At 43.1% G+C, this 17,090-nt stretch overlaps 1 protein-coding gene across 1 annotated transcript in view; it reads left to right on the plus strand.

The window, feature by feature from the left end:
• Positions 1-2,211: 2,211 nt before the first annotated feature.
• GMCL1 (germ cell-less 1, spermatogenesis associated) overlaps positions 2,212-17,090 on the plus strand; it is a 184,603-nt gene continuing 169,724 nt past the window's right edge. The window contains exon 1 of the mRNA XM_063445583.1: positions 2,212-2,547. The gene's annotated coding sequence lies outside the window, so the exon portion shown is untranslated. The remainder of the gene's footprint in view (positions 2,548-17,090) is intronic.

The raw sequence follows: 17,090 nt of genomic DNA on the forward strand, positions 1-17,090 counted from the left end.
CAGATAGATAAGCAATAAAGATAGGCTTATCCTTGCAATCTAAACATTACAGGAATAAGTGGGACAGGGACACTGATAAGTTGCCCTGGGTGCCTATAGTGTCCCTTTTAAATTTATCCACTGTTGGTGCCTCTGGTATGAAACATATCAGATTCGTCTAACAATCCCTCTCTCGATGCTAAATTTCAATGTACTAAATTTATCTTAAACAACAAGGGTTTGGTCAAAATGGTAGCTGCAATCACTGCCGTTGAGGAAATAATCTCAATAAATTCTTTCTGAAAACGGTTATTGCATGGCATCTAATTTCACTGTGCCGTGGCGTCCCGTCTCGTCATGGTCAGCCATAGAAAATCATTTACTACAATGTGCCCATGTTCCCCAATGGTGAGCATTGGATTGGCCAGTAATAAGATAATTACTTGCCCTTCCAACAGCACAGTCTCCCTCAGTGCTGCCGCAACCTCCTCCTTGGGTTGTGTCACGAAACAACCAAATAGAATGGAAACCACGACGGGGCAAAGAGAAAATACATTTAGGGGTTTAACCCCTTAAGGACTAAACTTCTGGAATAAAAGTGAATCATGACATGTCATGTGTCCTTAAGGGGTTAAATAGCCTAAACCTAACTGCTATTGGCAGGCAGGGATCATGTGGTTCCAAAACGATGACGTGGCGACGCATGCATATCCGCATGACCCCCGCGGTTAGAAAGGACCTCGGTATTGCAGCGGCCAGGGTCCGTAGGAACGCAGCGCTCACGGTGAAAGGACGCTCTGGCGGATTGGGCAGTGATCTGCCACGTCTTAGGTGAGTACTTGGGGCAAGCTGTGTGAACACACCTATAGAGTGTAGGCACGTGCGCTCCCGCATCAGGAGCAGTTACAGGAGAGATCCTCCATAGCCCCCAGTATTGTACTCATGGGGAGAGATCCTCCATCGCCCCCAGTATTGTACTCATGGGAGAGAGATCCTCCAGAGCCCCCAGTATTGTACTGCGGGAGTGTTTAGTACATTGATGCAACTCCTGGCAGTCGAAACGCCATAGGATGAAGAAAGTAAAAAAAGATGGAGAGGTCCCTGTAAGGGTAATTCTCCCTTGGGCCTAACCCTTTACGGTCAGCAGAGTGGAGCCTGGATATTCTTTGTTGATGAAGAAAGTCCCCTGGAAGGAAATGGTGACAGCCATAGGTAAGTATACTTACCTTACACACCGTTACAGTCCATAACGAATGCGGTGGCGAGGCTCATCTTCCTGTCCGCCCGCACCTCCACCTCCTCACCCTTCTGTCAGTCCCTACATTGGCTTCCTGTAAGATATAGGGCTAAATTAAAAATTCTGGTTCTTTGCTTTTAAATCTCTACTTAATGCTGCTCCCACCTATCTATCCTGACTAATACACAAGTATGTCCCAGCTAGGCCTTTACAATCTGCTGAAGACTTACGTCTATCTTCTGTCCGTACTCCCACCTCTGATGCTCGCCTTCAAGACTTCTCGAGGGCTGCACCATTCCTGTGGAACTCGCTTCCCTCCGTTAGATGCTCACCCAGTCTCCACTCCTTCAAAAAATCATTAAAAACTCACTTCTTCATAAAAGCGTATCAATTAAACTGTTACTAGCTCCTGACTGATTCCTCTTCTGCAACTGTTATTAAGATAATACTATCCTTACCTTTTGTGTCATTTTACCCCACTCCCTCTAGCATGTAAGCTCATTGAGCAGGGCTCACAAACCCTCTGTTCCTGTGTGTCAAACTTGTCTGGTTACAACTACATGTCTGTTCGTCCACCCACTGTAAAGCGCTGCAGAATTTGTTGGCCCTATATAAATAGACATAATAACAATAATAATACACTGTAATTGGGGCCAACAGAGCCTGAGCAGCGATGTCATCTTTGGGTTTATTTACAAAATATGTAAAGTGACAAATCCCCATTAATTTATAGTAACTCATCATAAATAAGGTAATAATATTTATTTCCTACACTTCTCAAAACAAAAAAAACAACAAACAATCACTATAGTGACTTAGAGTGACTTCAGGCACCTGGCCAGAGAAGGGGCGTGGCTGCAATACTAGGTAGGGAGCGGGGGCGTGGTCACATTACCCAGCTCTATTCTGCTTGTGCATGACTCAGGGTTATGGGCGTGGCTAATGCAGCGGAGAGGATTGTTCCTGTAACCCTACTCCGCTACGGTTTCCGAAGTTTTCCGGAAATAGCCGAGAAGGGTTGAGGGGTTTCTCGAGACCGGATGGAACGTTGAGAGCAACGGTCGGTAGAGCGGAGCCTGGGAGAGCGCGGGGCTGAGGGCGGAGGGCAGACCGGCAGCAACAGCGAAACTGACCGGCAGCAACAGGGAGGCAGGGCTGGTGGCGGCAGCAGCTGTGAAGGGTTTCAGTAAGGTTACCCAAAGTGTTTTGAAACTGGGCAGCTGGGGGCTGTGACCCGGACCGGGTGTGAGGGGTCCAGGATGTGCAGACCCCCTCTCACCTCTTCATGGCTCCCTGGACTGTGATACCGGAGCTGACCCGGACACACACAGGTGGGTAACACCGGCCGTAATCCGCTGCCTGACCCCTGTGAGGACACCTACCTCCTGCAGTGCCGGGTGGGGGGCTCTCCTTTCTGGCCCCATTGGGCATCCGTACTGCCAGGGAGACACATGGCATAACTTTCATCCCGCTCAGGGGGGTCTGTCTGTCTGTCTGTCAGTCATGTGCCACAAATGGCCCCTTGAGGGCCAGTGCTCAGTGTGTCAGGACTGTGACAACAAGTGGTGTCAGTCTATCCCAGCACTTCACTGACAGTGAATACACAGAACATCAAAGTTGGTATTTTACTTTATAACAAGTTCATTTAAGATTGAATATATTATTATTCTAATTATTTAGGTTGTATTCTGTTTTAGTCTTCCCATGGTCGTTACCATGCATTGCCTCGTGCAACATCGTGTGATTTTTTTTTTTTTTTATTCGTTTTTCAAAATACAATTTGGTGAAATTTCAGCAAGTACGAGTAGAGAACCGAATGCTGAATTGTAAACGTTAGACTAAAATAGCTTATCTGGTAAAATGCTCCCTTTTTAGTGGGATAGACCCTTTTGGTTCTGTTTTAGTGATGGAAGGGTTTGCTAAAAGAGAAATTGTTCTCTGGTAGTAGATACAGCAATTGACACTGTATGTTTATCTTACTGGAATGGTAAGATTAATATAATTTTCAAAGTGTAGGTTATTCATTAGTATTAAAAACAATGCATGTATTGTGTGTAATGTTACAAAATCATTGACATTAAATAAAAATCCTTAGGGTACATGGGTATTGAAATGCACAATGATTTTCTTCAGTTGTCAAGTTTTAATTTAACTACATAGTAAAATATATCAGGGATTCTTGAAATTTGACTGGGATCCAAATTATATAAAAAGCATTAATTTTACTACAAAATTAGTTCAGTGAGCAATATTATATAATATGTAGTATACAAAATATACTATATATATATCTGTAATATTGGTTTTACTCTTCCATCAAATAAGTTTTTATCGTACTGGGAAGGCAGTCTTGCCTGCTTCAGTGTTAGGCAGTTGCCGTTGGCCTCATGACGTCAGTGTGCCTGTTTCAATCAACTGGAACCCTGTTTTTGCTTTTAGAACATCCATTTAGATCCTAAAAGGGGCACTCCATTGCCCAAATAGAAATAAGTCCCTAATTAGTAGATATACCCCCAATGAAAAGAGGCATGCATTTTATTATGCATTTTTCCCATTTGGGACCAGTTTGACCGCTAGTGGTGTGTAACAAGGTTAAGGTATAAAAGTGCCAATTTGTATTGAAATCTGCATTAGCATGAAAAAGTGCTTTAGGGGACCCAAGTGTCCCCTTTAAAGGGACACTCCAGTGCCAGGAACTGCGGGTCCTCTCTCCCTCCCTCCCTCCTTGTGCGGCCGCCGACGGGGGAGACCTAATGCGCATGCGCGGCAATGCCACGCACACGCATTAGACCTCCCCATAGGGAAAGCATTGAAAATGCTTTCAATGCTTTCCGATGGGGATTTTAGTGACTCTGGAGGTCCTCACACAGCGTGAGGACGTCCAGCAACTCTATAGCACAGAAAACCTGTGCTATGAATCAGGAAGAGCTCTCTAGTGGCTGTCTAGTAGCCAGCCACTAGAGGAGGAGTTAACCCTGCAAGGTAATTATTGCAGTTTATAAAAACTGCAATAATTACACTTGCAGGGTTAAGGTTAGTGGGAGTTGGCACCCAGACCACTCCAATGGGCAGAAGTGGTCTGGGTGCCTGGAGTGTCCCTTTAACCCCTTAAAGGACCACTCTAGTGCCAGGAAAACATACTCGTTTTCCTGGCACTAGAGTGCCCTGAGGGTGCCCCCACCCTCAGGGACCCCCTCCCGCCCGGCTCTGGAAAGGGGTTAAATCTTACCTTTTTCCAGCGCTGGGCGGAGAGCTCTCCTCCTGCTCTCCTCCTCCGATCCGCCTCTTCTCCTCCCCGTCGGCTGAATGCGCACGCGCGGCAAGAGCTGCGCGCGCATTCAGCCGGTCACATAGGAAAGCATTCATAATGCTTTCCTATGGACGCTGGCGTGCTCTCACTGTGAAAATCACAGTGAGAAGCACGCAAGCGCCTCTAGCGGCTGTCAATGAGACAGCCACTAGAGGACATAGGGGGAAGGCTTAACCCATTCATAAACATAGCAGTTTCTCTGAAACTGCTATGTTTATGAAAAAATGGGTTAACCCTAGAAGGACCTGGCACCCAGACCACCTCATTAAGCTGAAGTGGTCTGGGTGCCTAGAGTGGTCCTTTAAGGACCAAACTTCAGGAATAAAAGGGAATCATGACATGTCACACGTCATGTGTCCTTAAGGGGTTAAAGGGACACAGTGAGCACCACATAACCACTACAGTGCAACTGTAGTAGCTATGTTGATAGTAAATAAGCCACTGACTCCATCCCTTCATGCTAAGTCCTGCTGCTCAGCACCTTGCTGTTAATATCACTAGTGCAACAACTACATTTTTGATTTAGCATTATCCATTTGGCCAGTTGACATGCTTATCCAATTAGTGCTGTGCAAATGTAGCTGAACTTGATATTGCTAATGCAGAAGTATAATTTCTGGATTACTACGTTTGAATCCAGATTTTTGTCAAACTGTTTTAAAACCACTGTATTGCATATGGTGCCAGGGGTATCATGGCAGAATTCTATAGTATGGAGTCAAAACATTTGGATCCTTTGCACCTACTGTCCTTCTGTTCTTATGTCTAAAGCTTTTGCAATTTTGTGCTTCTTTTCACATAATTCATTTGTGGCGCCTGGTGGATCCTAGGTAACATAGAATGTGACGGCAGATAAGAACCATTCGGCCCATCTAGTCTGCCCAAATTTCGAAATACTTTAATTAGTCCCTGGCCTTATCTTAAGGTAAGAAGTCAGACCATTTGTAAATGTTTTTGAGGACATAACGGGCTCATAACTACTACAGTACACTGTAGTGTTTATGGTACTTGAAATGTTTCTGTAAACCATTATGAACCCCTTCAGGACGGAGTCAATAACACACGTTCTGATCAAAACAAAACGTAAACAAAAACTGGAATTTGCGCTATATGTCTGTTCAACCGTAATTCACCGCTGTCACATTAACCTCCCTGGCGGTATGATTATGTCAGGAATTTTGTACCAAAAGCGGTACCATTTTTTTGCATTTGAATTACCCGCCCAGTTCCGCCCCCATGAGCCTCTGCGGCTCACAGAGACGGAACCAGGAAGTCAGATGGAGGCATCCGCCGGGGCTCTCACCGGCAATCACAGCGCGGGGACATCGCTGGATCGCAAGGAGAAGTTAACCCCTTCAGGACGGAGTCAATAGTGCACGTTCTGATCAAAACAAAACGTAAACAAAAACTGGAATTTGCGCTATATGTCTGTTCACCCGTAGTTCCCCTCTTTCAAATTATATGCACCCACACTTATTATATATCATTTTGTTCAGGAGAAACAGGGCTTTAATCTATCATTAACTATTCATATATGGAACATCATTTATTATGAATAAAAGTAAAAAAAATGTGAGAAAATAAGATTTTTTTTTAAATTTGCATTTCCGTCTGACATTTTAACTGTGAATGTCATAATACTGTTAGGTTTTACTGCAAAAAAATGCACATATTTGTAATCAGCGATGTCTCACGAGTACAACAGTACCCCCCATTAACAGGTTTTATGTTGTTTTGGAAAGTTACAGGGTCAAATATAGAACATTCCATTTTCAAATTGAAATTTGCCAGATTGGTAATGTTACCTTTGAGACGGTGTGGTAGCCCAGGAATGAGAATTACCCCCATAATGGCATACCATTTGAAAAAGTAGACAAGCCAAGTTATTGAAAGTGGGGTATGTTTAGTCTTTTTAGTAGCCACTTAGTCACAAACACTGGCCAAAGTTAGCGTTCATATTTGTTTTTGTGTGAAAAAAGCAAAAAACTAATATTTGGCCAGTGTTTGTGACTAAGTGGCTACTAAGAAAGACTGGACATACCCCACTTGCAATACCTTGGGTTGTCTTCTTTTGCAAATGGTATGCCATCATGGGGGTAATTCTCATTCCTGGGCTACCATACGCTCTCAAAGGCAACATAACCAATCTGGCAAATTTCAATGTGAAAAAAATGAAATGCAAGCCTTATATGTGACTCTCTAACTTTCCAAAACACCATAAAACCTGTACATGGGGGGTATTGTTATTCTCGGGAGACTTCACGAAACACAAATATTAGTGTTTTAAAACAGTAAAACATATTACAACAATAATATAGACCATAAAAGTGCAGTTCGCTTGTAAAAAATGCAAAAAACTTCACTTTTACTTAAAATATCATCGTTGTAATACAATTTACCAGTTTGAAACATGAATATTTGAGTTCAGCGAAGTCTCCCGAGTAAAACAGTACCCCCTATGTACAGGTTTTATGGTGTCTTGGAGAGTTACAGGGTCAAATATAGTGCTTGCAAATTAAATTCTCTGCACTTTCTCCCTGTGTTGTCAGGCATGTCAATAAAATTTTAATTAATCAAATGACATAATTATGTTAAAAGATTACTTAAATATACACACAGAATTTTAATATATATGTATTTATAGGTATTTAAATTCTACGTGTATACTAATGTAATCTTTTATGTAATTATATGTATCTCTCTCTCTCTTCTCTCTCTCTCTCTCTCTCTCTCTCTCTCTCTCTCTCTCTCTCTCTCTCTCTCTCTCTCTCTCTCTCTCTCTCTCTCTCTCTCTCTCTCTCTCTCTCTCTCTCTCTCTCTCTCTCTCTCTCTCTCTCTCTCTCTCTCTCTCTCTTTATTTGTGTATTATATATATATATATATATAGAATGTCATTCTAAGTGTATTTTGTTACCAATATATATATTAATAACAAAATACAGTTAGAATTAAATTGCATATGAATATATAATTTATTTAAAATTTTGTTTCAATATTTTATTTATTTTATTTATTTATTGTAATTATACGTATATATATATGTCTATACATCTATTATATATATATATATATATATATATATATATATATATATATATATATATATGTAACGTCATTCTAATATATATACTAATATTAGTATTAAAATACATTACGTATGACGTTACATATATATAATATGTATATATATATATATTACATAGTTACATAGTTAGCTGAAAAGAGACTTGCGTCCATCAAGTTCAGCCTTCCTCACACCTGTTTTTTGCTGTTGATCCAAAAGGAGAGAAAAAAACAAACAAAAAAAAAAAAAACCCCAGTTTGAAGCACAATTTTGCAACAAGCTAGGACAAAAAATTCCTTCTTGACCCCAGAATGGCAGTCAGATTTATCCTTGAATCAAGCAGTTATTACCCTACAATGAAAGATTATATCCTTGAATATTCTGTCTTTGCAAGTATGCATCTAGTAGCTGTTTGAACATCTGTATGGACTCTGATAAAACCACTTCTTCAGGCAGAGAATTCCACATCCTGATTGTTCTTACAGTAAAAAAACCTTTCCTTTGCCTTAGACGAAATCTTCTTTCTTCCAGTCTAAACGCATGGCCTCGTGTCCTATGTAAAGTCCGGTTTGTGAATAGATTTCCACACAATGGTTTGTATTGGCCCCGAATATATTTGTATAATGTTATCATATCCCCTCTCAGGCGACGTTTTTCTAAACTAAATAGGTTTAAATTTGTTAACCTTTCTTCATAGCTGATATGTTCCATTCCTTTTATTAATTTTGTAGCCCGCCTCTGCACTTTTTCTAGTGCCATGATATCCTTCTTTAGAACAGGTGCCCAAAATTGCACAGCATATTCAATATGTGGTCTTACCAGTGATTTATAGAGAGGCAAAATGATATTCTCGTCCCGAGAATGAATGCCCTTTTTCATGCATGACAATACCTTACTGGCCTTGGCCACTGCTGATTGACATTGCACATTGTTGCATAGTTTGTTGTCTATAACAATTCCCAAGTCCTTTTCGTGTGTTGTTATCCCTAATTCGCTTCCATTAAGGGTATACGTTGCTGGTGTATTCTTTACGCCGAAGTGCATAACTTTGCATTTTTCAACATTAAATTTCATCTGCCATTTGAGTGCCCAGTCCTCCAGTCTATCTAAATCCTTCTGCAGCAAAGTAATATCTTGCTCACATTGTATTATTTTACAAAGTTTTGTGTCATCTGCAAACACTGAAACATGACTTTCAATGCTGTCTTCAAGATCATTTATAAAAATGTTAAATAGAAGGGGTCCCAGAACAGACCCCTGAGGGACACCACTTGCCACCTCTGTCCAGCTTGAAAATTTACCATTAACGACAACTCTTTGTATTCTGTTTTTAAGCCAATGTTCTACCCAAGAACAAGCATTTTCATCGAGACCGATTTCCTTGAGTTTGAACACTAATCTTTTGTGTGGAACTGTATCAAATGCCTTGGCAAAATCCAAATAGATCACATCCACTGCAACACCCTGATCTATACTTCTTTAAAATTTTGTTTCAATATTTTATTTATTTTATTTATTTATTATTGTAATTATACGTATATATATGTCTATACATCTATTATATATATATATATATATATATATATATGTAACGTCATTCTAATATATATACTAATATATATATATTTCTATTTTATTTTACACGTTTAATGATTTTTTTTTTTTACAGATCCCACCAGCAGGGGGACTGTCTGATATTTTAGACAGTCCCCCTGCTGGCAGATCCACAGCCAGCTATAGGGGGCCATATTTGCCGGGGGAGGGCTGCCTGGGCTGTCAGGCAGCCCTCCAGAAGAGGATCGTGGCGGAGGTAAGTAGTTGCAATCTCCTGGGGGCTTAAGCCGTTACGGCGTTCTATGCCGCCGCAACAGCTTTAAAGCCCTTTAAAGCCGCGACGGCATAGAACGCCGTAACGGCGTTAAGGGGTTAAGTAGTTTAACCCCTTAAGGACACATGATGTGTGTGACATGTCATGATTCCCTTTTATTCCAGAAGTTTGGTCCTTAAGGGGTTAAAGGGACACTCCACTGCCCAAATAAATCACTATTAATTTAAAAACAGCTTAGAGATGCTGCAGGTCTCTTGTCTGCAGGCTTTGCAAGCCCTCACCTTCGTCCCCAGTCAAGACTTTTTATGGCTGTCCAATTACAGACTTCCCAATGCAGCTCATGCATCTTTGCAAGGCAGGTGCTTTGGGCAGTTGGCTGCCGGTTGAGTTTAGCTTCACTGTCTGACAGCCAAAGGGGAGTGGGGGTTGTAACAATGTTATTTTATGAAATCTGTTGAAGTCTGCATAATTGTAAAATGAATAATAGAGGACACAATCTTCACATATAAAGCACTCAAGCAAGCTTAAAGGGACTCTCCAGGCAGACGATTTTACTTACCTGGTTCCAGCGCCGGGAGCCTCGTGAAGCCAGTCCCCCTATTTCGTAAAAATGACGAAATAGGCGGACGCGAGCAATCAGACGCTTCCATTTGGAAGCGTAATTGCGCCCTTGTGCGCATGCGCGGCTTCGTCGCACATGCGCACATACTTCATAGGGCGGCATTCATGCCGCCGTATGACGTCCTGAGCGCACTTGTGCGCGAGCTGAGGTGACTGACAGCTCAGCTCGCAGACTTTGCCCGCCCCCTCTCCTCTGCTGACAGGCAGGAGAGAGAAGGCGCGCACACAGTGCCTTCTCTCTCCTGTACACGTCAGACCTATTTTAATACAAGGCCTTTTTAGGGCCCTGCATGATAGGAAGTCCCTCTGGTGGCCGTCTGAGTGACAGCCACTGGAGGTATTCCTATCAATCAATGTAAACACTGTATTTTCTCTTAGATTGTCTGCAGGGAGCTATAGATCTCACCTGAACAAATACAATAAGCTGTAGTTGTTCAGGTGACTATAGTGTCCCTTTAAATGCTTTAGGTTTTTGTGGAGTAAACCTTTAATGCGGAGTACGTTCCTTGCCTGCCCATAGTGTGCCCTGCTTGGGGCAATAGTTTTCTTAGCCATATTTCTTTATACCACCATTGTGTGGCTGTGATATGCTGAAAACAGTCAACTGACAATCTCAGCCAATCACTGACTTCCCTTGCTGCTTAGGGGTAATATTGTTTAGGGCTTAACTATTAAAACTGTTTAATACTGAAAAGGAAGACTCCTGGCACTCCAGACATTAAGGAAAACTATTGCATTGGGAATAGAAACTTATAACTATTGCTACTGTGTCCTATTAACGGTTTAGACTCACCCCCCCACCCCCCTCCCTGTGTGCAATAAAAAAAAGCATTTTACTCACCTTTTACACCTTGCTGCACTGGTCTCCATCTTGCTGGAATGCCTTCCTGGCTGAGATCATCAGTAATTGGGAGGCTAGTGTGAATACGTTGCAAATCGCCATGATGCACAAATTCAATGGTCTCTGTGACGAAATGCCTTTCGTCACTGAATTTATTGGTGACAAGCTGCCCTTTACCCACGGCCGTTGGAGGAGCCTGATTGCCAGCCTCTTACCTGTTGACTATGGTCCCTGGGAGATTTGGCCCTTCAGGTGCAACATTTGGGCATATTGTATTTTATTGTGCGACTGCTGGCCCTTTAAGAACTGTCTGGGGACATATTGAGACTTTGGGTAACAATACCCTTTAAGACTATGGCCCCTGAAAAGTATTAACTTTTATTGGGTGTGTATGGCCCTTTAAGAACCGTCTGGGGCCATCTTGTAACTTTGGTGAACAATGTCCCTTTAAGACTATGTCCCCAGACCTGTAAAATAACTTGTTCCTGGCTTTCTCCCACTTGGTTCAGTAAATAGGGCTTACTGAACCAAGTACCACACAGGCGGACCACCCAGAAGTTAAAGTATGCAGGCAATTTACCTCCCAGGCTGTGAGGTTACTGCAAGTTAATTGCACGTGGCGGCGGCCATCTTTGTTCAGTCGAACGCGGTCAGCGGTGTATGCTAAAGATTCTGTGGAACTGAAATCGGCTACACATTTTACCGAACACCGCTGACCCTTACCTTCTCCTACACTTTGTTTTTCAGCTCCAGAGACTAAGTCCCGTTCGAAATGGGACTTAGTCGTTTTTCGGCATGAAATTGACCGACCGCACAGCACAAATCTATGGAACTGTTTTGGGCAGGAAAATGTGCTTGCGGTCAGTCATAAAGGGACCTCCAGCTAACTTTTGATCCACTGGAGGGATTTGGCTGATTTTTGGAAGTGTTTATGTTTGAAGTGTGCTGAGTTCAAATATGGATGTACGGTTTTAAAGTTATAGCACATGTATAAAAACTGTAGTTTTACTGGCTGTAATAATTATGTTAACTGGTTATCTGAGGGGAGGGAACCTGTGGGTTGCAACCGTTATGCTATTGGCTATTTTACCCCTCCCCTGTGGGCGGTCTTATATGTGTAAGATGGAAATAAAAGCAGACTGGGTGTGCTAGCACCTCAGATCATCTTGTACCTTCATGAAGTTTCGGCTCATGTTTGGGGGATTGGAGAACTACACTCTGGGGATTGCTATAATCACTATACTCCCCAGGGTATAATCGCTGAGCTCTGCTAAGAGCTTGTTCCTGTTCTCTGGAATTCGGAGAGGTCCACCTACTGGAAGCTGGACCCTGGTCTTGGGTCCAGAGTGGGTGGAGTCGGCGAGACCCCAACCAAGCTGCGGTGGTTCGTGGGGTCTGCAGTGGTTATGGTGTCAGGCAGAGTGCTTGGAGACCTCGGAAAGCACTAGGAGCATCCGTCAGCGGAGGGTACCCGGTCGGGGTGCCAGCGGTTCCGTTACAGTCTCTATGAGATGCATTTGATTGAATATAAGAGCCTGACTCTGTTATTGCAGCAGAATGCATCTAGTGGCTGCTAGAAAGACAGCCACTAGAGGTGTGTTTTAACCCTGCAATGAAAACACTGCCATTTCTACAAATCGGCAAGGTTTTGCATTGCAGGGTTAAAACAACAGGGGCATTGCCCTTTGTGTCCCTTTAGCCGCTTTAATAACTTAACTAAAAATTATTGGAGAGGGAGAAATGAGAAAAAACGTCCATCAGTCGATCGAGCGTATGAATTAAATGAAGAAAGAAGAAAATAAAGTCAAGATGGATATAATAGTGCTTAGAGGCAGGGTGAGCATTATCCCACAGGGAAATTAGTGGTCAGTGATGTAATCAAACCAAGGTGCGAAGATCTCATGATCTAACGGTAAGCTAACTTTCAGAGCATAAGAGTAACGCTCCATATTTCCTTAATGTGAGATCTGGTTGACGATTATGGGCAATGTTCGAGGATCCAATTTATGCCATTCTCTGGCTATGCAAATTTGTATTGCTAAAGGTTTATCAAAGGGACACTATAGTCACCTGAACAACTTTAGCTTAATGAAGCAGTTTTGGTGTATAGAACATGCCCCTGCAGCCTCACTGCTCAATCCTCTGCCATTTAGGAGTTAAATCCCTTTGTTTATTAACCCTAGTCACACCTTACTGCATGTGACTTGCACAGCCTTCCATAAACACTTCCTGTAAAGAGAGCCCTATTTAGGCTTTCTTTATTGCAAGTTCTGTTTAATTAAGATTTTCTTATCCCCTGCTATGTTAATAGCTTGCTAGACCCAGCAAGAACCTCTTTATGTGATTAAAAGAGATTGAGATACAATTATTTAAGGTAAATTACATCTGTTTGAAAGTAAAACCATTTGTTTGTTCATGCAGGATCTGTCAATCATAGCCAGGGGAGGTGTGGCTAGGGCATTGGCAATACAATCGGCAATACAATCGGCAAAACAATAGGGTACTGTAGTGCTTGGAATACAACTTTGTATTACTCACCTTTTACACCTTGCTGCACTGGTCTCCATCTTGCTGGAATGCCTTCCTGGCTGAGATCATCAGTAATTGGGAGGCTAGTGTGAATACGTTGGGGGGCGCAAACAATATTCCCTGATAGCGCAGATTATTGCAGGGATTGAAGTCTCATGAGAAAAAAAATAGTAAGATGTTGTCGGCATAGACTGTGAATTTTAAAAAAACTGTCTATTTTTCTAACTTCTATGCCCCTAATCTCATCTGTTGATCTTATATTTGCTGCTAATGGTTCTGTAGAGAGCTTGTAAAGCAGCAGAGCCACAGGACAGTCCTGACTCGTACCATTCTGTATACTAAAGAATTAAATCTATAACTTGCACAAATTATCTTCCCCAGATGGATCAAGTCTGCAATTATGGATTTCAGTCTAACAGTCAGTAGTTTTGAAAGTATGTTGATGTCTGTTGATGAGAGAAATTAGTCTGTAGTTTGAAAGAAGGGTTCGGCCGAACGTCGGCAAAAAGTTCGAGTTCAGCCTCAAACTTGACCCCGAACCCGAACCCCATTGAAGTCAATGGGGACCCGAACTTGACCTCGAACCCGAACCCCATTGAAGTCAACGGGGACCCGAACTTTTGGGCACTAAAATGGTTTTAAAAAAGTACTGGAAAGGACTAGAGGGCTGAAAAAGGAAGTAAAATGGTGGTAAGAGTAGGACAAGTGCCCTGCAAACAATTGGGGTAGCCCCCAAAATATTGGGACATATAAAAAAAGAAAACAAAGAATAAGTGCACTTGAGTATAACAATGGCTGGGTGAGGCCGGTATAAATGTCTATTCTGCACAAGGTACAGACAAGACTGGTGGGATCCATGCCTGGTTCATTTTAATAAACGTGAGCTTGTCCACGTTGGCTGTGGACAGACGGCTGCGCTGGTCTGTGATAATGCCCCCTGACGTGCTAAACACCCGTTCAGACAATACACTGCCTGCAGGGCAGGCCAGCACCTCAAGGGCATAAAGGGCAAGCTCAGGTCATGTGCCCAATTTGGAGACCCAGAAGTTGAATGGGGTAGACCCATCAGTCAATACGTGTAGGCGTGTGCACACGTACTGTTCCACCATGTTGCTGAAATGCTGCCTCCTGCTAAGACGTTCCATATCATCTAGTGGTGCTGGTTGTTGTGGCGTACTGACAAAGCTTTTCCACATTTCGGCCATGCTAACCCTGTTTTCTGAGGTGCTGGCGGTGCCCCAACTGCGTTGGCGACCTCTTCCTCCTCCTCTGCCTTCGCCTTGTACTTCCACTGAGCCCCCGGTGTCAGTTGGGAATGCCCTCAGCAGCGAGTCTACCAGCGTGCGCTTGTAGTCGCGCATCTTCCGATCACGCTCCAGTGAGGGAATTAAGGACGGCACGTTGTCCTTGTAACAGGTATCCAGCAGGGTGGCCACCCAGTAATCAGCACAAGTTAGAATGTGGGCAACTCTGCAGTCGATGCGCAGGCACTTTGGTGACTCTAGATAACCTTGGGCCGATCGCACGTCCCCGTGACGGCGACGACACATTCGGATGTCTGCCCTATCAATTTTCAATGGTACTTTCTGCGTTCGATTCCGGAGAGGGAGCCTGAGAAACTGCTACCACATCCAAGGAAGGCAGCAGGCGCGCAAATTACCCACTCCTGACGCGGGGAGGTAGTGACGAAAAGTAACAATACAGGACTTTTTTGAGGCCCTGTAATTGGAATGAGTACACTTTAAATCCTTTAACGAGGATCTATTGGAGGGCAAGTCTGGTGCAGAGCAAATGACCCATGCATGCTGCAACTGAAACTCCACTATTGCCTACTGCTACTCGCACAGTCTCTCCAGCATGTGCAAGGTGGAGTTCCACCTTGTGGGCACGTCGCAAATGAGGCGGTGAGCGGGAAGGCCGAAGTTACGCTGCAGCGCAGACTGGCAAGCAGCAGCAGTGTGAGAACGCCGAAAGCGCGCACAGACAGCCTGCACTTTCTGCAGCAGCTCTGATATATCTGGGTAGTTTTTCAGGAATTTCTGCACCACCAAATTCAGCACATGCGCCAGGCAAGGGATGTGCGTCAAACAGGCTAGGCCCAGAGCTGCTACGAGATTTCTCCCATTATCGCACTCCACCAGGCCGGGCTTGAGGCTTGGTGGCATCAACCACTCATCGGTCTGTTGTTCCATGCCCGTCCACAGCTCCTGTGCGGTGTGGGGTTTTCCCCCCAAACATATGAGTTTTAAAACAGCCTGCTGTCGTTTCTCCCTGGCTGTGCTGAAGTTGGTGGTGAAGGTGTTACTCTGACCTGATGAGAAAGTGGTAGCGGAGTAGGAGGAGGAGGCGGCAACAGGAGGCAAAGGGAAATGCCCTGCGACAATGTAACCGCCAATAGTCAACAATTAAGTTCACTGACAGTAAGGCAGTGCCGGTGTCCTAAAGAGAAAAAATTCCTAGAGGTCACACAACAGTGTGACAGGCGTAATTAATACAGTTACTTCACTGTCTCAAAAAGTGATTTTTTTTTTTTTTTTTAAAACCAACAATGTAAGAGTAGTGTTTAAAGGTTTTATTGGACTGCAAGAAATGCGCCGCAAATGTTCTATTTAGCACCAAAAAAAATTAGAATTTTTCTAATTGCTATGTAACCACAGTATTTGACGGTTCTATTTGACTCTCAAATATGAAGTGCACGCCACATATTTACTTTTTAGCACCAAAAAAATGTGAATTTGTCAAACTGCAATGTCACAGCAGTATTTAAAAATGCCTAGATGTTGCCCACTGTGCTACCAGAACATGATTAAAGTAATGTGCCTGGCACACATGCAGTTGCAAGTGCCCACCTAACAAACAGACTGCTTATTTCTCTGTGGTACTGGGCTCAGGGCAGGGTACAAAAATGTAGTATAGCACTCACAAAAATAATCGCTGTAGTTTGCAGATTCAACACCAGAATTCTTTCCTAATCTGTCCCTCACAGCTGCAGTATCCTCTCCCTACACTTATAAGAGCTCATGTGACTCCAGCTTATATAGAGGCTGTGTCACATGCTGCACTGGCCAATCACAGCCATTAGTAGGCATGGCTGTAATGGCTTCTAAGGGCACACAAGTCAAACGCTTGTTGATTGGCTGCCCTGCAGCTTTTCAAAACGCGCCATTAAATCGTCGAACACTGAACTCGAACCCGAACTGTTCCTGGTTCGGGGTCCAAAAATCGTAATGTTCGGTACGAACCCGAATTTTACAGTTCAGGTCCGCTCAACTCTATTTCCAAACCAATTGATCCAATGTTTCAAAAATGTATTACACTCAAATTCTACCATCCATCATACAAACTGACTGGGAGCCTGAAGCTTTGCGTCCCAGAAACAAATTACTCTAAAACAAAGTACACTCAAGTGTACGTGCTAGGTTTGAGAGGGTAACTGCTCTTGCTAAATTAAAAAAAAAAAAAGACTAAAGTAAATGAAATAAGAAGTTACAAAAACTGACTGTCCTGACAAAACTTTGCACAAAAAAAACATTGCACAAACCAAATTGAAAAGAAAAAGTAAATATCTGACAAATGTTTCCATGTTTTTCTTTTCCCTTTCTTTTAAACATTATGGATATGAGATTGAGCCCTTGTATTCACTCTACACACACTCTGCATTCATTTTACTCACACTACACA

The sequence above is a fragment of the Pelobates fuscus genome, chromosome 3 (genome assembly GCF_036172605.1).
Source record: "Pelobates fuscus isolate aPelFus1 chromosome 3, aPelFus1.pri, whole genome shotgun sequence".
Taxonomy (NCBI): Eukaryota; Metazoa; Chordata; class Amphibia; order Anura; family Pelobatidae; genus Pelobates; species Pelobates fuscus.